We start from the raw sequence: 27,623 nt of genomic DNA on the forward strand, positions 1-27,623 counted from the left end.
CTCCTCCCCTACCTGCCTCTGGGGTCTCTTATAGCTGAGCTTTTCCCTCTTTTGCTTTTCATCTCTTCTCATCCGAATCAGAAACAGTTCCAGGTTTGCAGCTCAGGGGACTCTAAATGCATTTCCCTGCTATGGGAGTGGCTGTCCCCAGGCTGCACTTTCTGACTGCTACCTCCAGGCTCCCAAACTGTCCTCCAGAGACCCAGCTGCTAACCGGTCCCATCCTTGTGGCCGGTTCCGGGGAGTCCTGGGCTTTCCCAGCAGGAGAGGCTGTGTCAGCATCCCCAACATCCCCAAAGGTTTTACTGCTCCCCAGAGACTCCCAGCTCCATCCCCACTTTCCCTCTTCTTATAGCTCAGCTCTGTCTCCTCATCAGAAGCCCGAGTTCTGGGAACATCTGGCTTCTCAGTTGTGCTCCCCTTCTACCTCATCGCACCTGTCTGTCTCCTCACAGGGGAGGCTCTGGGGGGCTGATTGCCACTGCTGCCGTCTATGTATCTCACACAGTGAGTGGGGAGCTTTGGAAGAGGGCAGAGGAGTGGATTCCAGGGTGTCAAGGAAGTGGATACTGATCCTGTGTGATTAAAATAAAAAAATTCTTGTGTACAAAACTGAACATCTGTCTGGTCTACAATTAAAATCACACTCATTGCATTTATGTCATTCAATCCCCACGTCCGTAGGGCCACCGTGGATGGTTGTACAGATTGTTCACTGTGCAAAGTCACCAGGTCCAGGGACAATGAGAGCTGAGACCCAGTCCATGCTCTGCCTGCCAAGCCACTGACCCTGGAGAGGCACTCTATTCTCCTAAAGGAAGGGGGCGTCTTGAACATGCATTCACCAAGCCAGAGGGGCTGTACAGGCTCAGAGGAGAGCTCTTTTAAAAATTCACACCAGGGGGCAGTATAGACTATCTGGTGTTCCCTATGTGGCATTCCTGTGACTGTAAAAGGGAGAGCTTATAAACTGAGACCTAGAGATCTTAAGTGACTTTCTCAAGGTCGACCAGGTCATTGTAGAGCAGAGGTCTGGCCTTGGGTTCTTCAGTCCCATTTCCTGACCCTGCACCTAAGTTCTCTCTGGGTCGAGCATAGGCAAACACAACCTCTGCCTCCCTGACTTCTCATTAAGCCTAGGCTTCATTCTGCTCCTGCTCCGATTTTGTCCCTTGGTAATTCCAAGGGATGGAATAGGAGCATGAGCTGGGTCTAAAAGTGAACAGATTCATCCTCCACAGCCCTGGCACCCAGGAGGAGCCCCTGCCCTCACCAAGAGAGTGCATGCATGCGTGACAAGTTGCTTTAGACTCTTTGCGACCCTTCTGACTATAGACTGCCAGGCTCCTCTGTCCATGGAATTCTCCAGGCGAGAATACTGGAGTGAGTTGCCATTCCCTTTCCAGGGAATCTCCTTGACCCAGGGATCAACCGGAGCCTCCTGCAGCTCCTGCATCGCAGGTGGGTTCTTTACTGCTGAGCCACTGGGGAAGCCCCACCAAGAGAATACTTTTTAGTTTCTTTTCCCCTTGGATGCTGGACCTATACCACTAGCAAACTGCCTCGCTGGGACTTACCAAGTCCTTGGCCATGGAGCTGGCATCACAGGACATCTGAGTGCATGGTGTGTCTCCAGGACTCATCAAGACCAGCTTCAGCCAAGTGATGACAATTCAGCAATTGCTAGTGGCTCCCACGTCAACTGCCCTGCACTTTCCCGAGCCCGGCAAGCCCCTCAGGGCTCTGAGACCAGCATCTTCTCACTTCTCTGTAGCAAAATCAGGGCTCTGTCCTCTGTGAGAAGATCCCCAGCCTCAGTCCCAAGCAGAACCATCTTCCCCCAAAGACACACATCTGCGAAGAGCAGCATCTCTTGCCCTTCACAATCCTGTCTAGCACTGACTCTCTGAATTTTTTCAGCGTGAATATAATCTAGCTGTACAAAACTCTAAAAAATTTCTGTGGATGGTAGAGGTGGGTGATCTCCCCAGAACACAGACTGCATCCTGACTTATTGATAATTCTTCTCACCGAGTCTGGGGTCGCGCAGCCCAGGAGCTGGAATCTAGAGGACAGGAGGAGGCTGGGAGGTGGGAACCAGGGATGGAGGTATACTGGGCCCTCCAGCAAGGTCAGCAGGGCCAGAGGTCAGAGTTCATTAGCACATGAAACAGGAGACCACAATTCTGTCCTCCTTTCACACAGGGCAGGGCAGCCAGAGGACTGTGGACACTCTTCTTCCTGTGTTCTCCAGATGCCAGCAACATACATCACTGCGGAGAACGATGTGTTGACTGGCTTTTCCTTGAGGCTCTGATGTCCACCACGAGGACTGGAGGCTGTCGCTCTGGTTATAGATACTGCTGTTCACCCAGGGAACCAGATGATGTTTGGATAGGAGAACGAAGGTCAGGCCTGTTGGAGGTGTTGTAGGTGAGTTCTAAGACAAATCTAGAGTAAGGAGGCGGTGGGATAGAGTTGCTGCTGAGCAATTGCTGAGCTGACGTCTGTTTGATCTTTTTTTTTTTTTTACTGGCAATGAACTTGTTTTGAAACTCCTAACCTTAGCTTCTGTGTGAAGCTGGCAAAGAGGGAAGCTGCTTTGCCTCCAAACGGCATCTCTACATCAGTGGTCCATCTCTTCACCACTGCCTCCTTCCTCAGTAGATGCCCCTCCATATTTGTCACCAACCCTCGAGCATCCTGAGATGCTAGGAAAGACAAAGTCTTTTTCTGGGGAGTTAGGGAAGTGGTATTAAATGTCAGGGCTTCCCTGGTGGCTCAGCAGCAAAAGAATCTGCCTGCCAGTGCAGGAGACATGGCTTTGGTCCTTGGGTTGGGAAGATCACCTGGAGAAGAAAATGGCAAGCTCTTAGAGGTTTAAAGAAAAAACAAAACCATCCAACAAACACAAACTCAAGCTCCTATCTCCAATTATCCCAGATTCATCATATCATTTCACTCCTTCCCATGACAGTCCCCTTCCCTGTTTTCTCTTTAGGTTTCTTCATCACCAGTGCACATGCTGAGGTTTTCTTCTCTTGCCTTTTGGGTTGTTTAGGCATATGACATTCAGACCCTTGCTGCTCTCCACATGTTCATATATGCAGCAAGGTCTTCAGGATTCTTTTCCGGTAACAGAGGTAAGCCTCTAAGTCTGTTCCTATCTTACTTTTTTTATTTTAATTTCTTTTCTGTCTCAGAAATTGTTTGTCTCTGCAACGTGCCTGCTCTTGTGGCCTTCACTGCCTGCGTAATGACCTATTTGGGCATTTCACTAGGTCTCTGGGGGTCGGTGATGGGGGCAGATATCTGCCATGGATTTCCTTTCTGGTTCTGGAAACAAGTTAGTGTCTGCAGGTGTCATCTTCCACATAAGCTTCCTGGACACACTCATGACCTTTCTCAAGAGAGGTGAAAGTGCGCTGCCCCCTTGGACAGCTCGCAGTGGAGCTGGATGGGCTCTCTCTGCTTCACATTTTGGGACTTTGGTGGGCCATCCTCATGCAATGGCAACCCACTCCAGTACTCTTGCCTGGAAAATCCCATGGACAGAGGAGCCTGGTAGGCTACAGTCCATGGGGTTTCGAAGAGTTGGACACAACTGAGCAACTTCACTTTCACTTTTCACTTTCATGCATTGGAGAAGGAAATAGCAACCCACTCCAGTGTTCTTGCCTGGAGAATCCCAGGGACGGAGGAGCCTGAGGGGCTGCAGTCTATGGGGTCACACAGAGTCGGACACGACTCAAGCGACTTAGCAGCAGCAGCAGCCTCATGCTTCAACCAAGCACAGTAGTTTCCTCCACTCTTCCCCTGATTCTCGAAGTGGTGAATCAGGCACAAGTCAGGAAGCATTTGGCCACCATGTACGGAGCTGTGCCTGGATCCAAGTAGTGGAAAGCCCCACACCCATCTGGGGCGTGTGGGAGTTTTCAATATTGGAATCCCTACAGTAGGGCCTCCAAAATGTGGATGGGATTTCCAAGCTATTTATATGTGTGTGTAGAAGAAGGGCCATAACGAGTGTCACAAATCACTATTTCTTTGGCTCCACCCCATCAGCTCCCAAGGAACTCTATAGACTTTTGCTCCAGGAAACTCTCTGCACATTCTTGGTTCTGCTCATAAAAAAAGACACTTTGTACAATAGTTCAGCCCTTTCAAAAGTGTTGCCTTTGCTCTGCATGGTTGCCTTATTCACTTCTCCCTGTCAGCTGAGACTTCCCAGGTGGAGCTAGTGGTAAAGAATCTGCCTGCCAATGCAGGAGACGTGACTTCAATACCCTGGGGGAGAAAATGGCAACCCACTCTAGTATTCTTGCTGAGAGAATCCCATGGACAGAGGAGCCTGGTGGGCTACAGTCCATGGGGTCAAAAAAGAGTTGGACACAACTGAGCTTCTGAGCACAAGGTAAGCTGAGGAGTGGATAAACAGATTGGTCTACTTGGGCCACTGCGCTTGGGTGTGGTGAGCTTAAATGACCTTTCTAGTCTCTAGTATGCAAGGCTTGCTTTTGTCTAACTAAGCCAGGGCTCTGCTCTGAGTTGAAGACGTCTGACCTGAAATTTGCTGGGCACATTGGTTCAGCTCTACGCTGCCTTTCATTTAGAGGGGAGGTAGTGGAAAGGCCCATTCTTCAATTTAGCATTAACAGCATGAAGGTGACGCCGACCGTGACTCCATCTGTCCCCTTCCATGTAATTCTCAGAGCTCGGTAGGGAAGGCGGGGAGTGATAAGCTCCTTCCATGGCTGTCCCGTGACAGGAAACATCTTGTTTCCCTCCGCTTTCTTTTAACGTGGTGAGAACTCTGGCTCTGCCAAGATTGTCCAAAGGACGAAACCCCCGCTGGTGCCACCACCGCCTGCCCCCACAGATGCCTGCACAGATGCGGAGTATGCATGTCTGTGCTGTGTGTGCATGTGTGCTCAGTCGCTTCAGTCATACCCGACTCTGTGCGACCCTTTGGACTGCAGCCCGCCAGGCTCCTCTGTCCGTGAGATTCTCCAGGCAAAAGTATTGGAGTGGGTTGCCATGCCCTCCTCCAGGGGATCTTCCTGACCCAGGAATTGAACCTGCATCTCTTATGTCTCCCGCATTGGCAGGCAGGCTCTTTACCACCAGCATCATAAGTGCACTACATCGCATTCGCTGCCAGACTGTCTCAGGCTATTTCATATTTCTGCAGAAGTCTAAGGTCTTGACTGCTGTTGCCATGCACCCACTCTTGGGAGGGTCTGTGTTCTCAGAGATATAGCACTTCAGTTGTTTGTTTCTTTATTTCTTATCACATAAAAAATTTTTACAACCTCGCATACATCAACTATACCTCAATAATAAATAAATATTTTATAACTTCAGTTTTTGTAATCCCCTGTTAAGTAGTCAGGAGTCCTTGAGATTGACTTGGAGGAAAGCTAATGACTGTGCCAGGCAGGATCTCTGGGAAGTCAGGATTCTTCTAAGACTGGTTGGGCATAATCATGGTGTTTTCGATAATGATGGGTGGGTCTGCTCCTTTCAGGCTGGACTCCTTGCTTTCCCAGAATTATTAAGAAATGCCTGAATATATCATTGCTTTTAACAGTAAGATGTCCCAGCTCCATCTTGATTTTCTTGCTCTGTGAGGCAGCACTTAGAGAAGCTGAGGCTCCTGTGGTGAACGAAATACAGTGAAATGCAATGTCATAAGACATACACACAGCCACGTGTAAACACATGGTGCTGAGTACAGTAAAGTCTACATCACAATGCCATTTGTGTTAATTTAAAAAGTATGCACACAAAATGACAGTGCATATGACACACATAAATCACGTGTGCATACCTGTGAGGGGAGGGAAATTGGAGAGGAGGTTGGGGATAAAAAGAGTACATAAGTAAATCAATAAAATAAGACTGGAGGCTTGGGCACACCAGTGGTAAGAATACACAATGAAGAGAGGAAAATAAACTGAAGCTGCTGTTCCCATGATTTAAAGAAGCTAGAACGCTGCTTACATCTGGGAAGTGGCGAGTTTAGCTTAAGGAAGCTGAACTAATTGTTCCAATGGGTGATGGAAAGCATGACAAGATAGCAAGAAATTTAAAGCGATATGGGTGAAGTCTTCCTTGGCATCCTGTGGTACACTGCCAAATGTGATTTTAAATCTCAAATATGATATTTAAGTGGAGAATAAGTGAGTGCTTCCTTTCTATTTAATTAAATAAAAATAGAAAAATAAATAAGCTAGAATGATAGAATGATGGTTCTGGGATGAATGTTACAGCCAGGTCAGGTTCCGAAGAGTGGAACCAAAGAACTTGTAACTCATTCCCTCTCTCTCTTTAGAAGGAAGGATCTATGAAGCACCACTATCCTGTGAGGGTAAAGGGTGGAGATGCAGAACGATTAAACAAGCCAAGCAGACAGACTTCTTCAGAAGAGAGCGATAGGAAGGAAAAAAGCAAGACCTAGGAGTTGAGAATGTGACAGAGAGGGAGAGAAAAGAGAGAGAGAGTCCATAGGTTATATACATGTGAGAAAGTGCTGACATGTGGAAACAGAAGGTTGCTGGGGCCCAGACAGTGAGCAAATTTGCATAAGAAGCCCAAGGAGCATTCTGGGAGGAAATCATTAAGACCCATATCCCTTCTTGGGGCTTCCCTTTTGGCTCAGCTGGTAAAGAATCCACCTGCAATTCAAGAGACCTGGGTTCGATCCCTGGGTTGGGAAGATCCCCTGGAGAAGGGAAAAGCTACTCACTCCAGTATTCTGGCCTGGAGAATTCCATGGACTGTATAGTCTATGGGGTCGCAAAGAGTTGGATATGATTGAGGGAAATCAGATATCCCTTCTTGATGGGTTTAAATATCAGGATTACTGGGGACAACTTGACTAATAAAACTACTAACATAGACTATAGGAGAATATGTTTGGGATTTCCAAGTAGGGAAAGATTTCTTTAACAAGATCAAGAATACCAGCCATACAGAAAAGAGTAATACATTTGACTACATTAAAATTAAGAATTTATTTTTAGCAAAAGACACTGTTAAGAAGATAAAAAAGTAAGATCATAGTGTGGGAGAAAACACAGCTAACAAAAGAAAATGGGAGACTCCAACAGACATTTACAAAACAGGTTTTCCAAATGACCCATAAACATGTAGAAAAGGTGTTCAACCACATTAGTAATCAGGGAAATTAGAAACAAAAAGTGATGAGATACACCAGAAAAAACCCAACAATATCAAATGTTGGTGAAGATGTGGAGCAAGAGGAGTGCAAACACACTTCCACTGTTGGTGGACATACAATGGCATGCTCTGCAGAACTGAAAATATATATAATAACACAGACTGTATAAAGTCAAGCACAATATTAAATGGAATTAGCCAGTCACAAAACAGTCCACACTGTATGATTCCTTTTATGTGAAGTTAAAGGGCTTCCCTGGTGGCTCAGACAGTAAAGCATCTATCTGCAATGCAGGAGACCTGGGTTCGATCCCTGGATTGGGAAGATCCCCTGGAGAAGACAGTGGCACTCTACTCCAGTACTCTTGCCTGGAAAATCCCATGGACAGAGAAGTCTGGTGGGCTACAGTCCATGGGGTCGCAAAGAGTCAGACATGACTGAGCAACTTCATTTCCACTTTCAAAGGAAAAAATGCAAAAATAAACCATAGCATTTAGGGGTATACTGAGTACTTAAGTGGTAAAAATACAAAGAGAAGCAGATGGTGATTTCCATGAACAGAATGTTGGGGGAAGGGAGTGGAGAGAAGTGTTGCATGGTGTTGGGAGAGGAGATCTTTGGGGTGCTGGCAATGACTGTTTATTGGCCTGAGTGATGGCTGTGTGGGTATTGATCCTGGGAGGACCATTGTGCTTGCTGTACATTTTGTTTTGGTCTCTCCATTGTATGTGTGCTCGATGCCACAATTTAAGTTTAAAAAGTGATGCTACTCATAAAACAAAGGAAATACAGGCGTTTGAAGTGAAACTGTTTGCAAAAACTAGGTAGTTTTTTTTTTTTTTTCCCTTGCAATTGATGGAGGAATTGGTGACATTTTATTCTCCAGTATTGAAGTTGGAGCCACTTTTCCTTCCTTCATCTTTCTCTTAGGGCTTTTTTCACACCCATCTGTCAACTGACACTGGAAAATCTGGCTCCAAAGATAATTCAAGGACCTGGATATCCATCTAAGGAAAATCATTGAGTCTGATCAAGTTTAGAGTATACATTAAGGATTCAAGTTCTCTAGAAGTGACATTACAGTCCATAAATGCTGCACCAAAGAGCCTGTAAAGACACCAAAGCCATCTTCCCAGAACTCAAGAATAGCAGTGTGTGGGTACAGAAGTTTTCCGTCTTAGAGCAGGCTGCAAATGTTGATTTGTTTGGTACAGACTGGATCTCAGGTCCAGTGCTCTAGGGCAATAAGGAATCGAAACTGCTCAAGATGAAGATCGTAAACCATTTTTAAAGGTTGAATGGTCTAAGATTCTTGGAAGTATGGGCTAATTTTTCATGTTTGTCCAACACGATAAATTGTAGAACCCAGATATGGAAAGAAGGGAATTGATTAGGTATAACACTTACCATACATCATTAGGAACCATTGACCAGAAAAAAAATTCCTTTGTGTATTTATTCTGGTCATATCATGTTTATATAGTATTTAGGGGAAACTCTGTAAGAGAGGATTGTGATCAATTGTTTATACATTTTAACTAATGATCCAGAGTACTTGTATTTCAGTTTGGGAGAAAGTGATAAATAATAACTGTGAGTCCATGGGGGCAGATTAGCTCAAGCCAGTTTATAAACCATAGTTTATGAGCTATTTTACAAAACCCTAAGACATACTTATGGATTAAGACAAAATTTCTCATCTGTACCTAAGTGGTGCATACAGTTTCACATAGTTCAATCTCTGACAGTTCTGTTCTGCTGGGGGTTTTACTGTAATTGTTGAGGTGGGAGCAGGTTAGGAATAGGAACTGTGGCATGAGTTGGCTGTCACCCAGGCTGATACTGCTCCCAGAGACGTGTGCACTTCTCGTTCTTTTGTCCTTGATCTCCCTCAGACCATCCTTTCCTTGTAGAAAGAGGCACACATGTGCCCCAAATAACTGATATATTGTTAAAATAAATATGGTAATTGGCCTGTACATTCCTAAGTCACCACCTCTATCACTAACTGCTTTTTATATCTACCTACGTGTATATATCGCTGTCCATCAGTCATATCTAAATGTCTATCTTTTTATTTGTCTTAGATAACTGGCCAGTTTCCTATGGTTCAACTGTGTCCCTTCATCCATCCTGCAATCTGTTCAGTAAGGATCTGTCCTCTTTAGAACCCACCTGCTCCAAAGAGTCATCTCTCCCGCTCCTAAAGGGGGTTATGGAGGTGGGTGGTGAAGGGCCACCGGAGTTGAACTCCAGGGCTGCTCCATCTGTGCATCTTGCATCACACCCTGCCAAGCATATGTCTGGTATCGAGGGTGACAAGGGCTGGACCAGGAGTGCTCAGAACACCCAGGGGTTCACAGGCTGGTGGTTCTGGGAAGAGGAAGCGAGAGTATGTGTGAAATGAACAGGGGTGGATAGGACCATCTCCAGACTTCAGTTGTTCTTTTGTTTTTGTTGTAGCAGTGCTGCATGGCTTGCAGGATCTCGGTTCCCAGACCAGGGACTGAACTCATATGGTAGTGAAAGCTCTGAGTCTTAACCACTGGACCACCAGAGAACTCTCTTCCAAACCTTAGTCTGTCCCTGAGGGGTTTCCCTCCAGATCCAGATCCTTATCAAAGGCCATCTTTACTTCCTTCTCTTCTGTTTTTGGCTATTCTAGGGGCAAGCAGCAATCAGTCAAACAAACAAGAGCTACCATCTCTTCCCCTCACAATAGTCCAGGTCTTCCTCTCCCCTGGTGACAAGTCAGGCTGCCCTGGGGCTTCCACCAGGTAAACACTGGAAACACAATGGTTGCTTTTGGGCTGGGAATACCTCAGTCTTAAAGCCTGCTTCTAGCCTTCTTGCTAGATGTGAGGTCAAAGATTCCATTATGATTTTGAGTCAGAGGCAAAAGACTAGCCAACTGGCCAAAAGGCAGAGCTGCTTCAAAAGCCCCCAGATTTAAGGAACACATTTTTCTCAGCTTTACTAGAATAATGTTCACAATTGTCGCCAAGTTTTACGTGGAGTGGAGTGGAGATACATATTTTAAAAAATTTAGGTGCTGTGACATTTCTAAATTTTTTTTCAATAGGAGTAAATTCAAAAAACCTTTTTAGATGAGATGCTTTGTTAAATATAAGGCTGTTTATCATGAACTTAACACGTCATTCAGGGCTAGAATTGAGTATTTAGCAGCAGTCGCACTTCCTTAAACAAAACAGAGACATACGGCTTGAAAATATATGCTTATTTGTGGGGAAAATGGAGCAAACACTTGAAAGTGGGACCTTCCTGGAAAATCTGGGTCATAGACTTGTGTCATTTTAAGAGGATCCATGTGCCATCAGCAGAACCCAAACTGTTTAAGAATTTAGCCTTTCCACGTTGTTCTGTGTTGAACAATCTTGGGTACCTTGGTTGTCCTGGGCTCAGGTACAACCAATGTTTGACTGCAGAGGCAAAAAGAATGGATATTCTTTACCAGCTCCTGGAAATGAAACTCCAGTATAAGTTATTATGATACACATGACAAGTCAATTTTAGTTGGTAGTGATTTGAACCTAATATCTGTAAATGCCCAGAGTAAAACAACTCTTCAATATATGTAGTTATTGCTGTATTCATTAAGCTGTGTGTATGCTCAGTTGCTCAATCACGTCTGATTCTTTGTGATCCCATGGACGGTAGCCCACCACGCTCCTATGTTCATGGGATTTCCCAGGCAAGGATACTGGGGTAGATTGCCATGCCCTCCTCCAGGGGATCTTCCCAACCCAAGGATTGACCCACATCTCCTGCATTTGCAGGTGGATTCTTTACCACTGTGCCATCTGGGATGCCCCATTAAGTCTTCCATTCACATTAATTCACAGCTTCTACTCAGAGCCAAATAAATGCCAAGTATGCCATAGGGTTTGAGGGTAGAGAAAACAAACTGTTCTCTGACCTCAGGACACACCCAGCTGGATAGGCAGACAAATATATTGACACATCAGAACACGACAAATGCTGTAACTGGGAAATGAGCTGGGTTTATGGCCACATGGAGGATAAACACATCAAGGAGTATCACCTCCTAGTCTAAAAGGGACAAGAGGAGATGGAAAGAGTTAAGCCGGGAAAACAAGAGGGAGAATAATATTCCTGACCAAGGAAATGACCTGTGTAAAATTGAGACAGACATTCTATGGTCTAAGTTTCAACACAAGTTTAAAAAATAAGTGTATAATCTGGGAAGGACTGGAGACAGTTTGTACAGTACAAAGATTGTCGTTCTAAACTCAACACAGAGACCTTGGGAAAGTCATTGAACTTCTTTATGCTTCATTCTTTTAATCTATCAAATGAGAGACTGGGTAAGTTTCTAAGCTCCTAAGCACAGAAAGAAACAGAGATGTATTTGCAAAAACAGTTTCAAGTCAACCAGAACTTGAGGACAAGCTTTGAGCTTGGGGAGTTGCCCTGTGGGCATATGCTTAGATAGAGACAACTTCTATTAAAGAGCTGTCTAGGGACTTCCCTGGTGGTCCAGTGGGTAAGATTTTGCCTTCCAATGCAGGGTATGCAGGTTCGATCCCTGGTTGGGGAGCTAAGATCCACATGCCTCTTGGCCAAAAAACAAAACTTAAAACAGAAGCAATATTATAACAAATTCAATAAAGACTTAAAAAAAAAAAGCAGTCCAGTCTCAGACTATCCCTCAGAACATTCACTGAAGTCCAACTTGCACTTGGTGAGCCCTGGGTATGCCCCTGCTGCGCTCTCTTCATTTACTGCTGGTGAAGACCGTGGTGGCTAATAGCTGAAAACAGGAGCAAACTGAGGCTTGCGGGCGTGGTCTGTTCCTGATCCACCTCCGCCCCACCTTCCAGTTTCCTCCACTCTCACTCTCCAGAAGATCTTTGTTCCTTCAGGTAATTTCAGCTGTTGAGTGCCTGAAATCCAGACTTACATGACATGGTCAACTTTGAAGATTATCTTTAAGCCCCAAAGCAGAATTCCTCAAAAGGGAATTGGTGTACAATGATAAGACACCAGTGACCTTAGTCTTAACTATGGTTAGAGGAAGTTTACAGTTCTGATTAAGGATAAAATGTCAAAATAATTTCTCCTATCTAATCAGTTACCTGATTAGATCAGTTATCGGAGAAGGCAATGGCACCCCACTCCAGTACTCTTGCCTGGAAAATCCCATGGGCGGAGGAGCCTGATAGGCTGCAGTCCATGGGGTCGCTAAGAGTCAGACACGACTGAGCGACTTCACTTTCACTTTTCACTTTCATGCATTGGAGAAGGAAATGGCAACCCACTCCAGTATTCTTTTCCGGAGAATCCCAGGGACGGAGGAACCTGGTGGGCTGCCGTCTATGGGGTCGCACAGAGTTGCACTCGACTGAAGTGACCTAGCAGTAGCAATCAGTTACCTACCTGTTGTGGAAAGCAGCAGAAAAGTAACAACAGGATGTTAGAAAAGTGGAAGTCTATTTTAAAATGAGTGAACTTTAGTAACTTAGTGGCAAGTGAGGAACTTAGAATTCTAAGTATATGGAGATGAACTCCATGCAAACTGTTTTCCTCGATGGAAATAACTTTACTTATGTTCAAAATGTTTTGAAGGAGTGGGAATGCAGCAACACCTTCCAACATCCTGTGCAGAGGAGTTGTGGAGACTAGAAATCCAAAGCTACATAATTTATTGGGCTTCAAAGGAGAGAATCTTTGATAAGAAAGCAGAGCCTAGTAGAATCGGGATTTGTAAAGAATGAACAAATGTATGTGTTGGGAGCCCCAGTAAATGCAAGATAAACAGGACTGTTTTGGGGGCTGGTACTCCCTTTGAAGTCACACTTTTCTTTGAAAGAATTTATTGTGTGACTCGAACAAGTGGAGAGAGATATATCATTGATGAAGTCCTCAAGAAGATCACTACACCAAATACAGTATCTGGTTTCATAATCTCCAGTCTAATCATATAAGGGCCAGATCTGAAACCTAGACACAGAAAAGACCTGTGATTACTGGAAGGCATTTGTCAAACAACTCTGATAGAGAGATAAAATGAGGAAAATAGATCCTTCCATACTCATAAACGTGGCCATTGTGCTCCCAAAGACGTCTGTGACTCAGCTTCTGATGGCCAGGGCCACTGACGTGCCACCTACAATCTTAGCCCAACCCCTGTTTCTATTTCAGTCGCCACTGAGGCAAGTACAGCATTAGTGATCTCAGTCTTGATTCATCCTCAGGCCTGAGCATGACCACTCCTTCCTACTTCCCACATCTCTGCCCCTGCCGATCCGCAGGAACATGGGGCCAGCCCTCCTAACACCTCCTTTCTTGCAGGCTGACACAGCCCATCAGCCAGGGCCTCTGTTAGCTTCCAGGCCTGGACTCTGAAAAATCACATGTCCAGGATCTAGGTCAGAGCTCAAATAGGTAGAGATCGTGCTGACTGTGGATGGATATCTTAGTCACATATCTGCCCCAGGGACTCTCTGGTCCTCACACAACCAGGATCATGCTCTCCCTTTCCCCAGATGCTGTTGTGAGGCTTGGTGTGACTTGTTTCTTTGTTCATTATGTTCCTCACACACTTGACTTCCCAGTCTAAGCTGAATGTCCGGAGCCCTCATGTCTCCTCATGTCAATTTACCGCTATTGTCTTTTAATGGTATCTGACATATTTGGCAGATTACGTGAAGAACTCCTCAGCCTGTAGAAAAGAGGGCTCTCTGACAGATTCTCCTGCTTTATGTTTAACTACAGTTGCTACCACATTCACCAAAAGAGGAACCTGTAAATTCTCTACTCTGTTTGAAAATGGACAAGATGGCCCAGCTGCTGTCCATGTCATTCAACCAAACAGGTGTCAACTGGTCTTATTAAAATAAGACCTCCCTGTTTGACAATTGCCATTGTGCATGGTTTTTAATAAAAACATTAAAAAGAAACGGCTCATCCCCTCCTTATTCATAATTTTAGTATTTAGAATTTAAAAAGAGTTAAAAAAAAAAGGAAGAAAATAATTCAATAGAAGTTGTTAAATTTGGAGATCTGATTTCCAAATTAAAAGGGTTTCCAAAGGTGAAAAAACAAACAAACAAAAGGATCAAAATCAATACTCAGAGAAAACATTATATTTGAAAAAAGATTACAGTGAATACGTCCAAAGTTCCAGGCAAAATCAATAACAAAAGCAACACCATGACATAGTTTCATAAAATTTTTAAGCTATAAGGGAAAAAAAGAGAATTCTGCAAGTTTCCAAGTAGAAAAAGTAGGTCATTTTCAAAGAGCAAAATATCAGACTAGCTTTGGCTTTTTCTGCTGCTATGAGCAATGCCTGATGACACTATGCTGACATCTTCTATGGAAGGGATAAGCTGCGACTCAGGAGTAATGGACCACATCAAGCCATTTGTATAGGGAGGCAACAGAGAGACATTCTCAGACCAACCCAACTTAAAAAAAAACATGTGGCAGCCAGAAACCTCTTTTGAAAAGTGCTCAAAACCACAATATACAGTATGCAAGGCTAAAATTAGAGACAGAAATTTGAATGGCTAATGGCTAAAAATGAACCTCCGATAATTATTGACACCAACTATTATTAAAGAAATAAGGATAACTCTGAAAGGGTTATTTATGACACTAGCTTAATTATCTGAGGCAAAGAAACCATAAAAGAAACATGAAAGAGAAAAAAAGTGAGAAATAATTATGAATTAGAAATCAGTATAGGGAACAAGAAGCACAGACAAAAAGAACAGTAGCCTTGTCTTCCTTGAAGGGGAGTGGAACATACTTTTGATTAGGGAAAGAGGTCATTAGAATGGTCATAGAATGGTTTAAGATATTCATGTATGTCTTTAAAACAGGGCTTTTTGTCTCCCAAAACTTTTTCAAAGATAAAGGGGATAATATAGTTCATAGAATCAAAGAGACAAATCCTAAACATTGAAAGAATTAAAACCAAATGTACCAAATAGATTTAATGTAAATCATCTAAACCCACCCTTAAAAGGCTTTTTCTGCCTAAATCAATAAGCAAAATTAATAGTCCAAAAGGTTAAATTCAGTAAGGTGGGCCAAGATAGGTAATTTAAAAATAGTAAAAACAAATTAAAACAGAAAAAGGGAATTAAAATTGATAAAAATTAATATCAGATAATAGAGTTAGAAATAAAATTGATTAAGAATAATACAAAGTCTCAATAATAAAAAACAGCTAATGTTCAATTAAATGGAACTGTGAAACAATAAACACTAAGAATATAAGAAATTTTCCATTGCTATATTTTCTTGCATCTTAGAAGAGAACAGAACCAAGCCCAATAGAAACTATTTTTCACTCTCATTGATCTGACATAGATCTTTTTTTCATGATTCTATGGACAACAGCTGGTTATATAATAAGATGTATATTCTTGACTACTAATATTTCTGCAAACTTGTATGCTAACAATATTACTGTGAGGGTCATGAGGTGAACATACATAAAGCCTACAATTGGGTAACATTGACCAGAGAAGGTTAAACTTGATTTAAACTATTAAAACATCATTGGATAATGTTCACTCGGCCTTTGGTGAACTTTTGAGCATTTCAACAAACTCTGGTTCTTTTAGTGTAATGGTGAATGTGAATATTAATGCTGAAAATAGATCTTTCTTATGCATCATTATATGGGAAGTAATGTTTCATTTGGATTAATATTAAGGCAACAGTATTTTTGTACAGGAGAATAATATATTCTCAGGAGACCCTGATGCTGGGAAAGATTGAAGGCAGGAGGAGAAGGGGACAACAGAGGATGAGATGGTTGGATGCCATCACTGACTTGATGGACATGAATTTTAGTAGGCTCCAGGAATTGGTGATGGACAGGGAAGCCTTGCGTGCTGCAGTCCATGGGGTTGCAAAGAGTCAGACATGACTGAGCTACTGAACTGAACTGAACTGTTGAGATATCAGGCAGGCACCATCTTAGCCAAGTGATCTTAGCCAACATCACCAGTAATAAGACACATTAACATCATGAACCCTCTGCTAAGCTGCACTGTGGTGGGCACAGCATCCTATCTGTGGGATACTTGCTATAATGCACAACCTCAATCTAATCAAGAGAAAACATCAGGCAAACCTGATAGACATTCTACAAAATCACTGAACAGAACTCTTCACAAGTATCAAGGTCATGAGAGATCAAGGAAAACTGAGGAGTTATTACAGCCTGCAGGACATTAAAGAGAAGATCAGTTAAATGCAATATGGGATCCTGTGCCATGAAAAACCAGTGAAATTGGAATAAGGTGTGTAGATTAGTTAATAGTATTGATTTAATGCCAGTACTTTGGTGTTGATCATCATACTTTGGTTGTGTAAGAAGATATCCTGGAAAGCTAGGTGGAAGGCATATGTAAACTCTGTGGGTACTAGCCTTGCAATTTTTCTGAAAGTCTGGAATAATTTAAAAATAAAAATCTAAAAGAAATCTAAAGTAATAAACATCTCTTCTAATTGGCTTTTAAAAACTGTTAATAAATGGAAAGAAATAAGAAATTCGAAGATGTCTAAAAATATTTTCCTACTTCTAGTTCTTTAGGTAGTCACTTTCAGTTATTAGTGGATAGTCTTATTTTCTAGGTATTAACAAATTTAGTCCAATTTCATATTAAAGCTTTAATCTCATGCAATTTACACCTTCTCTGCAACCTCTGGCTCAGTCCTGACTCAGGCTTAGAGACTTGAAGCCTGGAAAGGGGGTCTTGGTTGGCTTTTCATTCTCGTACCGTGTTCTTTTCCCTCCATTTCTCCATGACCCTGTGACCTCCAGCTCCCCGAGGGTTGGCATCAGGGAAAGAGGGCACACAGGGTGGAAAAGGTCTTTGGTGAATGGGACAGTTGTAATCTGGCTTTGGTGCCCTCTGTGTATGATTGAGTGCCCACATGCTTATCTTTTATGGAACAATTTTGGGGTTCACTGGAGATCTTCACCTGAGCAGTGCTGACCCCAACAACACACTCATCTGCTGATGGTCATGGCTCCCACGTTCAGACCTTGGCACCCTGTCTGTTTCCCCAACCCAGCACTGCAGCCTGTTTTTGGTGGGATCCTTTTCAATTCCAGCTCCCTTCCACAAGGAGCACAGCAGGCCCCAGGAAACACACACCTTTGCCCCACTGTCGGGGTGGATACTGCTGCTCCGGTGACAGCCTCCTCTCACTCTGCCACAGGTGGTGGTCTTCACACACTTTCCCCAGAGTGACTCATGTACTAGACCCCACGTCCCCCAAATTCCATGGGACATGTGACAAGCTCTCTGAGCCGCTCTTATGAACCCGCCTTAGCAACTTGCCTTAAACTAAGAGGGAAACTTAGGAAAGGAGAAACAGCACTCTGCTCTAATTACTCTCCAGTTTCTCACTCTCTAAAGAAATCCTCTCTTCTAATATCCACTGTGCCTCTCAATGAATTCCTAGGTTTCTCTCTTACATGACCCCGAGGCAGAGGTGAGGCTAAGGGTGGAAAGAAAACACATATTACCATCTCTTCACAGGTCCTGAAGAGGTGGTTTGTGACTTAGTTTGGTCTTTGGGGCCATTGTTGAAAATCTAAGACAACAGGAAAAGTCAGGTCTAACTCCGTCAAAATTTAAAATGTATGTTTCCTAGGGAACCCTCCTACATTGTTAGTGGGAATGTAAATTTATGCAGCCACTATGGAAAACGGTATCGAGATTCCTTAAAGAACTAAAAATAGAGCTACCATATGATCTAGCAATCCCACTCCTCGGTATATATCTGGAGAAGACAAAAACTCTAATTCCAAAAGATGCATGTACCTCTATGTTCATAGCAGCACTACTTACAATAGCCAAGACATGAAAACAAGCTAAGCGACTGTCAACAGGTGACTAGCTTAATGAGATGCAAATATATGCAGTGGAATATTACCCAGCCATAAAAAAGAATGAAACACTACCATTTGTGGCAACATGGATGGACCTAGAGAATATCATACTAACAGAAGTAAGTCACACAGAGAAAGACAAATATTCTATGACATCATTTACATGTGGAATCGAAAATATGATACGTATGAATTTATATACAAAACAGAAACAGACTCATAGATATAGAAAACAAGCTTATGGTTACCAAAGGGAAAAGGGAGGAAGAGAGAGGGATAAATTAGGAGTAGGGATTAACAGACACAAACTACTATACATAAAATAGATAAGCAAGGATTTACTGTATAGCATAGGGAACTATATTCAATATCTTGTAATAGCCAATAATGGAAAATAATCATATATATGATAAATTATTATTAATCATATATATTATATATATCTCATTTTCCTGTACACCTAAAACTAACATGATATTGTAAATCAATTATACTCCAAATAAATAAATGAATAAATAAATTTTAAAAACCTCACATTTCTTCCTACACAGTAGTTCTACCTCTATGTATTTCTTCCATATGTACATGTATAGAGAGACATATATACAAAGATATTCATTGCAGCTCCATTTGTAAAACTGAAAGTTTGGAAATAATATGAGTGCCTATTGAGCGAGGATATATTACAGAGCATCCATTCAATAGAATACTATGTAGACTTTGAAAAGAAAGGCAGCTTCCTAAGATACAGTTTTAAGTGGAAAAAGCAAGACACTAACATGCAAAATTTGATGCAATGTATACCCTGTGTATATGCATATGTTAGCAAATGTACAGAATATTGTTGGAAAGATAAAGAATTTGATAACAGAGTCTCTCACTGAGAGGGGAAACTAGGGAGCTGGTGGAAAGGTGGTTTATTTTTCACTGGGCATTGTGTGCATATTTTGACTTTTTTTTTTTTACCATGTACAGATCTTCCAATATAGGAATCAATAACTTCTTTTCTCCCCCTTGCTAAGCTATACCTTATAAGACCCTGAACTCTATGCAGGAGCAGAGCTTTGTGTTCATGATCCCCGTCTGTTTTCCTGCCCTTTAGACCTGGGTCAAGATATGGAGAAAGTGGCCCTAACCTTCACGTCTCCCTTCTGCCTAGAAGCCCAGGTTCTTGGACAATTATAAACATCCCAGCTGTTTGGTTCCTAGTGCCTGCTGTAGTCTTTCAGAGCCGTGCATCCCTAAATTGTCCCCATGTCCCCCATCATACCTTATCACACCTTGTCCTCTCAAACCCTATTGCTCCAGAAGTTAAAGAGAAGGAAAGAAAGTGGAGAAGATCCTTATAATCCCTCACTCTGACGATTTCCCACCCTCCTCTCTCCAGGTCTGGGTCATTGTCCACTGGTGACTTTTCTGTAGGTTCTTGCTGCCAGAATAATCCTTTCCTCTTTTCCCTGGCAGGAACCTGAAGGATGCAGAAACAGAATATTAAGTTAACCCTTGGCTCCAGGCCCGGGCTCTGCCTTGAGTTAGCCATGAGACCTCATTACTAGTAGAAGTAATACTACGTTGTCATGGAACCTCACTGCAGACCAGGCTATGTGCCAGGACTCTTATATACTGTGCTCTTCAAATCTTCACAGTTACCCCATGAAATAGGTGGGCTTCCCTGGTGGCTCAGATGGTGAAGAATCTGCCTACAATGCAGGAAACTCAGGTTCGATCTCTGGGTTGGGAAGATCCTCTGGAGAAGACCCTCTGGCAACCCACCCCAGTCTTCTTGCCTGGGAAATCCCATAGACAGGAGCCTGGCAGACTTCAGTCCACGGGGTCGCAAAGAGCTGGACACAACTGAGCAACTAACATTTATTGATTCCGTTTCATAGATAAGTTGATAACCTTGCCCAAAGTCACATGGCAGAGTTAGGGCTCCAAAACCTGCTGAGCATCTGAAACTGTTTACTCAAGCTTTTCTGTACTCTCGTCCCTCATTTACATGATGCAGGAAGACAAAACGAGGTTTTTATGGTCCCTCCCAGCCCCAGTGATGCTCACACTTTAATGCTGTGACCCTCTAGAACCTGAGCCTTGCCCCCTTCTCTGTCCCCAGGGACCTCCCTTGTGTTAGACCAGGCACTTTACTGGGCAGCCCAGAAACCTTAGCGGCTCCTCCAGACCTGGCGTCTCTGACACTTGCTTCTATGCTTCTAACTCCGTTACCTCTGAACCCCAACTCAGCCTCTGTGTTAAGTGTGTCTTGATAAAGGTTCTCCCCTTTCCCACAAGGTCTGAGGCAGAGCATCACACTCTCCTCAAGTCCACTTGCCCCTGCACACGGAGTGCCCATTCCTCCTCCCCGGACCTCCTCTGTGAATGTCTCTGATTCCCAAGGCAGAATTCAGGGCTTCTTCCTCTGACACTAGGCACCTCTACACTCAGTAAGGAGGACCCTAGAGATCATACCTTACGTTACAGTGAATTCGAACTGTTTGTCTTTGTCTTCATCAGATTATGAGATAATTGAGGGCAGAGTTAAGGCCGCGTTTATCATTGTCTTACCAGCAAGTTAGCACAGAGCCTGACACACAGCACAGCCTCCATAGACGCAGTGAGGTTTTAAGCAAGGTAAAAGCTCAGCAATGTGCTGTTTGGTTTTTTTTTTTTTTTTTCATACATGATATTTTACATGTTTCAATGCCATTCTCCCAAATCTTCCCACCCTCTCCCTCTCCCACAGAGTCCATAAGACTGTTCTATACATCAGTGTCTCTTTTGCTGTCTCGTACACAGGGTTATTGTTACCATCTTTCTAAATTCCATATATATGCATTAGTACTCTTGCCTGGAAAATCCCATGGACAGAGGAGGCTGGTAGGCTGCAGTCCATGGGGTTGCAAAGAGTCGGACACAACTGAGCGACTTCATTTTCACTTTTCACTTTCATGCATTGGAGAAGGCAATGGCAACCCACTCCAGTGTTCTTGCCTGGAGAATCCCTGGACGGGGGAGCCTCAGTCGGACATGACTGAGGCGACTTAGCAGCAGCAGCAACCTAGAGAGTGAAATGAGAGGAATGAGATGAGAATAAAGAAGCGTTAAAGGCAATGAAGATGAAGAGCCACAGAGAATTGTGTAAACTGAGTTCCTGGAACTCCAGTGACGCTGAGGATGAGGGAGGCGGAGCTTTCTGTCCTGACTTTGTGGTCCCTGTTGAGGCATTGGCAGATGTCACTGTCATTGATTGAAACTGGAAAAAGTAAATTTACCAAAAATATTAAATTCAGTTTTAGTCAGGTTGATTTTTGAAGTAAACTTTCCAGCAGAAAATTAGCTATTTGGATTTAAAACATAGAAGAGAGTTTGGGTGAAAGATATTTGAAAGTCACCAGTATCTGCAAAAATAATCATATCAGTTAGAAATTCAAGCAGAAGAAAGCAAAATCATGAAGTGAGAAATGTCAGTATTTGATGGGGAAAAAAATGTAGGTTCTTAGGAAGAAGAGTCTTCTGAGTTTATTGGATGTTCTTCCATTTCTACAAAGCTACGGCATAAGCTCTCTATTGATAGAAACTACTGGAAACTATACCTCCCATATGAAAGAGTTTTTCAGGGAGCCACAGTGCCATTTTCTTAGCTGGACAGTAACCTGGGCCTTCAATGAACAAGGCACTCGTTACCAGAAGCTCAAAGACTCACTTACAAAAGGTAGGAAGCCAGCTTCTGATAGGAAGCTAAAATACTGTCCATAAATGCAAAGGGAGGATATTTTAAATAAATCCTGGCATTCAGAGTGCTTGCTTTACAATAATAACACAATACAGCAGCCAGTGGGTTGTCGCAGATGCTTTGTGTACGCTAGATGGCTGCAAGCTTGCTGCTGCTGCTGCTAAGTCTCTTCAGTCGTGTCCGACTCTGTGCGACCCCATAGATGGCAGCCCACCAGGCTCCTCCGTCCATGGGATTTTCCAGGCAAGAGTACTGGAGTGGGGTGCTACTGCCTTCTCCGGGCTGCAAGCTTAATTTCCTGAACTTAAATTCCAGTCTTAGCAAGTCTATCTAAAATCAGGTTCATCATTTAGAAGTTGCTGGGAATGGATGTTTTCATCAGTGTTATCTTGGTTCTGGTGCGGCAAAGGCTCAGTGAGGATTTGGCTTTGGCCAAAAGGACCAGTGAAGAAAATATCCATGACATTTTTTGGTGTGTGCAGGCCAGACCCCTGGATTTCCAGAATCTGAAAATCAAGAAGGAGAATAGCTGTGGAAAAACCTCAACACACGCAATTGTTTCCGTTTCTATACTGATAGTTTTTGATCTCTCTGTCCTCAACAAACGGAACTCATCAGTCAAGAGGAAATGATACAAACGAACTTATTTACAAAGCAGAAATAGACTCACAGAAATTAAACTTATTGTTACCAAAGGGGATAATGGGAGAAGGGGAGAAAAATTAAGAGTCTGAGATTAACATATACATACCACTATATATAAAATAGGTAAACAACAAGGACCTACTGTATAGCACAGGCAACTATATTTAATACCTTGTAATAACCTATAATGGAAAAGAATCTGAAAAAGAATACATACACACAGACATATATATATATATATATAAGTTTATATAACTGAATCACTTGCTGTACATTTGAAACTAACACAACATTGTAAATTAGCTATAATAAAGAAAAAGAAAAAGGAGGAAAGGATCCTGACCGGCTAAGAAAACTGATAAAACTGCAGAATTCTGATGAGCAAAAAATGATGTGATTATGGACCCTCTTGAATCATGGTGGTGGTTTAGTCGCTAAGTCGTGTCTTACTCTTGCGACCCCATAGACTGTAGCCCACTAGGCTCCTCTGTCCATGGGATTCTCCGAGCAAGAATACTGGAGTGGGTTGCTATTTCCTTCTCTAGGACATCTTCCTGACCCAGGGATCAAACCTGGGTCTCCTCCACTGCAGGCAGATTTTTTACTGACTGAGCTACCAGGGAAGCCCAATGATGAATAAACTGCTAAAAGCCAAATCATGAATCAAGACAAACTGCTAAAAACCAAATCATCTCTTGGCGTTATCTGTAAAAAGCTGGGGACAGAGGCTCATTAAAGAGAAAGTATTTAGAAACTTTACACAGTTAGCCAGCATGTAAGACCTTGTGCTTAGTCACTCAGTCGTGTCCGACTCTGTGAGACCCCCCTGGATTGTAGCCCGCCAGGCTCCTCTGTCCATGGGGATTCTACAGCAAGAATACTGGAGTGGGTTCCCATGCCCTCTTCCAGGGGATCTTCCCAACCCAGGGATCGAACCCAGGTCTCCCTAATTGCAGGTGGATTCTTTACCATCTGAGCCACCAGGGAAGCCGCTTGCATGACCTTAACTGTTTTATTATAATGTCAGTCTACTAAGCAGCAAAACTTGGAAAAATGAGAATGTGATGCATCAGTAGATGAGGATTTTGGTGGAAAGCAAAACGTGACAACAAATGGATATTGTTCAATTATTGTGAGAAGAAATTTCAGAAGCAGATCACTTCAACTTGTGTTTCAGAACAGAATAAACAGTGCCTGGAAAGAAATGGCAATTATTGTTCTATAGACAAATGTTGAAATTGCTCCAAGGAACAAAGGCTCTAGGAGAACTTCTATTTCTTTAAAATCACAAATTTCTTGTAAAGTCTCACGCAAAGCAGTTCAAGACCTATTGGTGCAGGCCAGCAGCCAAACCACACAGAGACATACCCAGCTTGAGTTGCTGATATTTTACTACAAAAAAGTTTCTCCATCTAAAAGACCAAACTGGCCTCCATCTTTTTACATTCTGTATACACATACAGTGTTGTACAGGGTGTTGGCTTAAATTTACCAAAAAAGGGGATAAAGGCAAATGTATTATTTTACAACTCACTTATAAAATATTTAGTTATATGGATACTATGAGTTACTAAACCTTTCTCCTATTATTAAATTTCCATGTTACTTCTATTTTCTAGTGCAACAATGCTACAGTGAAAATTCCTGTACCTTTTGCGTTACTGAAGGATGAATTCTGAGAGACCACTGAATCATATGTTAGTCTTATAAATTCTGACACAAAATAATTGAGTAATATTTGCTTTAAATCCTTTAGCTAAGGATTTTTGCATTCCTTTTGCTTTGTTTGTATGAGAACCGTGCTATTCTAATGGTTTTATTTCACTTCCACACTCTGGTTTTGATTAATAAAGAATTATATAAACTTTCTAATTGCATGCTCAGAAATATATAAAATGTAAATTTTTATTTCATTTTTCTTTCAGAAGTATTTAAAACACAAAGCTATTAAAATAATGACAGAGATATGATCTATCATTTGGGATTAATTTTAGTCTGTTGTGTTTCGTGTTTAAATGGGGAAGAGAGAAATAACAGCTTTCGTTACAGATGCATTAATTAAATCATTCTCCAATAAGGAGTTATAACAAACTCTAATACTCAAACATTTTTCTCTAGCTTTAATTTGCCAAAGCTGTACACAGGTGATTTAAAAATAAATAAATAAATTCAGAGGAAATATGAGTATTTAGGCTGTAAACAGAAGTTAACACTATACAAATATTGTTGACTGTTCCTATCAATAATAATTAATTACTTTCAAAAAAGTATATTATCCTGTAATAAAATTGAAAAATAACTCTATTGATATTTACAAAAAGATGACTTTTCTAATAGTACCTTTGAAAGGTGATCCTGAAGAGATCACGTAAGCTGATAGGCATGTGAACATTACAGTGTAAAAATATTCAGTTGCCTAAATTCATCTGTCCTTGTAAATGCATATGTGAAATTATGTTATTTCATACTTAACTTTCAATAAAATGGAGGGGCTACACTTTTAAATGGAAGAAATCACGTGGTAAAATTTTGTTTTAAAATATTCAAAACTTTGTATGTCAAAAATCATAAATAATAAAATAGTCTGATATTGAAAAGTAGAACTATCAAAACAGAGAGTCAAGAAACAGCTTCAAGTGTGTATGGGGATCTAATAAATGATTAAGGCGGCATTCTAAATCAGTGAGGAATGAATAGATTCTTTATTTGGGGAAACTGACTACTAAATGGGAAAATCAATAAAGTTAGATCCTTGCCTGACGTCAGTGGTACAAATATATCCAAATGGATTGAATATTTAAATGTGAAAAATAAAATGATTGAAGTGCTGGGTCAAAATATAGGAAAATGTTGTTTATAATCTTGAAATGGTCCAGGAATGTCTAGCTTGAACCCCCAAAACTACAGAAGATCTATGGGTTTGATTATAATAAAATTGAACACTTCTGCCCAGGAGAAAATAAACAGGCAGAGCAAAAAGACACGACCAATATGTAACACATGTTGAGTGTCAGTTGATATTACTGTCTAAGGAAGTCAGTCTCTTCAGGGCTCACAGCATTTAAAAGGAGGCATGCAAGTTCATTCCAGTTTCCATGCACAGATATGTACAGGGTGTATGCTGGATGCCAGCCATGGGCCAAGGCACTGGTGATACACACCTGAACTTCATTGTCAGGGCAGGAAGCTATCACCGAAGTGTTTTAAAAGTTCAGGGAGGTTCATGCTGAGATCTGAATTTTAGAACAGTTGTTCTGGCTATGGTGCAGAGAACCAGTTGGCGGGTATTTAGGTACATAGATTTCAAGGTAAGAAAAACAACTGGGAGGCTGGTGTGGCAGTCACCCAGGTGGAGATGCTGCTGGCTTGTATGGGGGCTAAGAAGGATGTGAGATAATGAGAGAGAAAAATGGTGAATGAGCTACTTAGATGGTAAACTGGACAAGATATCATCGATCACATATGTGAGTTTAAGTAGATATAGGAATAAAACATGTGAAAGTTTCTGCCTGAGTAATGGGGAGAAAATGGCACCAATTTACTAAGATAAGGAAACCAGTGAGGGAGAAGAGAGTGGATGGAACAGAGTTCAATTATTGGCATGTGGAGTTTTAGGTAACATGGTACATCCAAGTGAGATATGCAGAGCACAGCCTAGCAGAGAAATCTGAGCTGAAGGGTTATGTATCCCAGGTGTCTCAGGTTTCAGCATCCAGGGACAATAGATTTAGTTCCATTATTATTATTTCCCAAGTTTCCTGTGTTCAGATCTACCATTATACGACTAGGAATTCTAGTCTCCTATATCTGCTCTTTCTCCAAGAATTTCCAAGAGTTCTCATGAGATGCATACAAGTGTCCAGGAATTTCACCCATCATTATTTTCCAGGATTAGAATTTCCCATCACCCCTGTCTCACTTATGTTTGGCTGAGATTGGAATTCAGGACACACAAGGCTGGAGAAACTGATAACACCGAAGGCCAGGGCATCCCACCAGTCACACTCAGGTTTTGATGAAGTATTAGAATGAGTCTATTTCACAGAGTCCACATACACTCTAAGGAGTTTATCAGGTCCCAGGGAGCCCAGCCCCAGCCTCTCCCTCTGATCTGAGGCATGACTACTGATCCTGGTTCTTTTAGCCTAACTTTGTCCCATACAGTGAATTCTCTTCTAGGTTCCTTGATGTCTATTCCTGCAACCCACCTCCTTGGACATCCCCCCAGTCACTGAACATTTTTCCATAAGTCTGAAACTTAGGGACCCTTCAGCCCTTATGGAAATAAATAGCTACAGATAGGGGGAGAAGTGTCATTCACTCTTCCTCACTTGCAACATCTGAGCTCCACTTGTTGCCAGTACAGTATTCTATTATATATTCAACATGACAATGCATTTTTTTTTTAAGCTGAAGCCCTGTTTAAAAACTTAGGAACCTCCGAAAAGTATCATTTGAGACCCTCCACATTCTGGCAGGGGCCTGTCTATCTTTATAACCTTCCATCCATTTCATACTACTTGTTGTCCATTGACACCAAATCATGTCTCACACTCTGCTGACCCCTCCTGGGTCAGGGACAGCATCGTCCTCCCATGTCCATCCCTCTGAGTCCCATCTGCCTCCCAGGGACTGAAGGCATCTGAAAGGCTACAGCAGACAGTTGTCCGTGGAATACAGCTATCTCATCTGATAGGCCTGTAGCAGTCTGCTTGAACTTCAGTATAAACCTCATTGTTTTTTCTTGTCACAAATATTCTTTGGAAAAAATTATTAAAAGACAATATATAGAGCATAGTAGTAAAGAAAACTAGAATCACATTGACTGGGACCACAGCCTGGATTTGCCACTTACTAGCTGTATAATCTCTGGCAGGTGACTCCATCTCTCAGTGCCTCAGTTACTTGCTATGTAAAAATGGGGATAATTGAAACACCCCTTCCTTAGGGTTCTTATGATAATTAAATCAGTGCACTCATGCCAAAGGTCTTCCCTGGTGGTTCAGTGGTAAAGAATCTGCCTGCCAATGCAGGGAACGAGGGTTTGATCCCTGGGTCAGGAAGATACTCTGGAGAAGGAAATGGCCACCCACTCCAGTATTCTCGCCTGGGAAATCCCATGGACAGAGGAGCCTGGCGGACTATAGCCCATGGAGTCACAA

General features: G+C 42.4%; 1 long non-coding RNA gene across 2 annotated transcripts in view; it reads right to left on the reverse strand.

Moving 5' to 3' along the window:
- Nucleotides 1-3,547, reverse strand: part of LOC123464704 — a 42,929-nt gene extending 39,382 nt beyond the window's left edge. For both annotated transcript variants that reach the window (XR_006639748.1, XR_006639747.1), the window contains exon 1: nt 1,578-3,547. This is a non-coding gene — a long non-coding RNA (uncharacterized LOC123464704). The remainder of the gene's footprint in view (nt 1-1,577) is intronic.
- Nucleotides 3,548-27,623: the final 24,076 nt, after the last annotated feature.

Source organism: Bubalus bubalis, chromosome 11 (assembly GCF_019923935.1).
Source record: "Bubalus bubalis isolate 160015118507 breed Murrah chromosome 11, NDDB_SH_1, whole genome shotgun sequence".
In the NCBI taxonomy this organism is placed as follows: domain Eukaryota; kingdom Metazoa; phylum Chordata; class Mammalia; order Artiodactyla; family Bovidae; genus Bubalus; species Bubalus bubalis.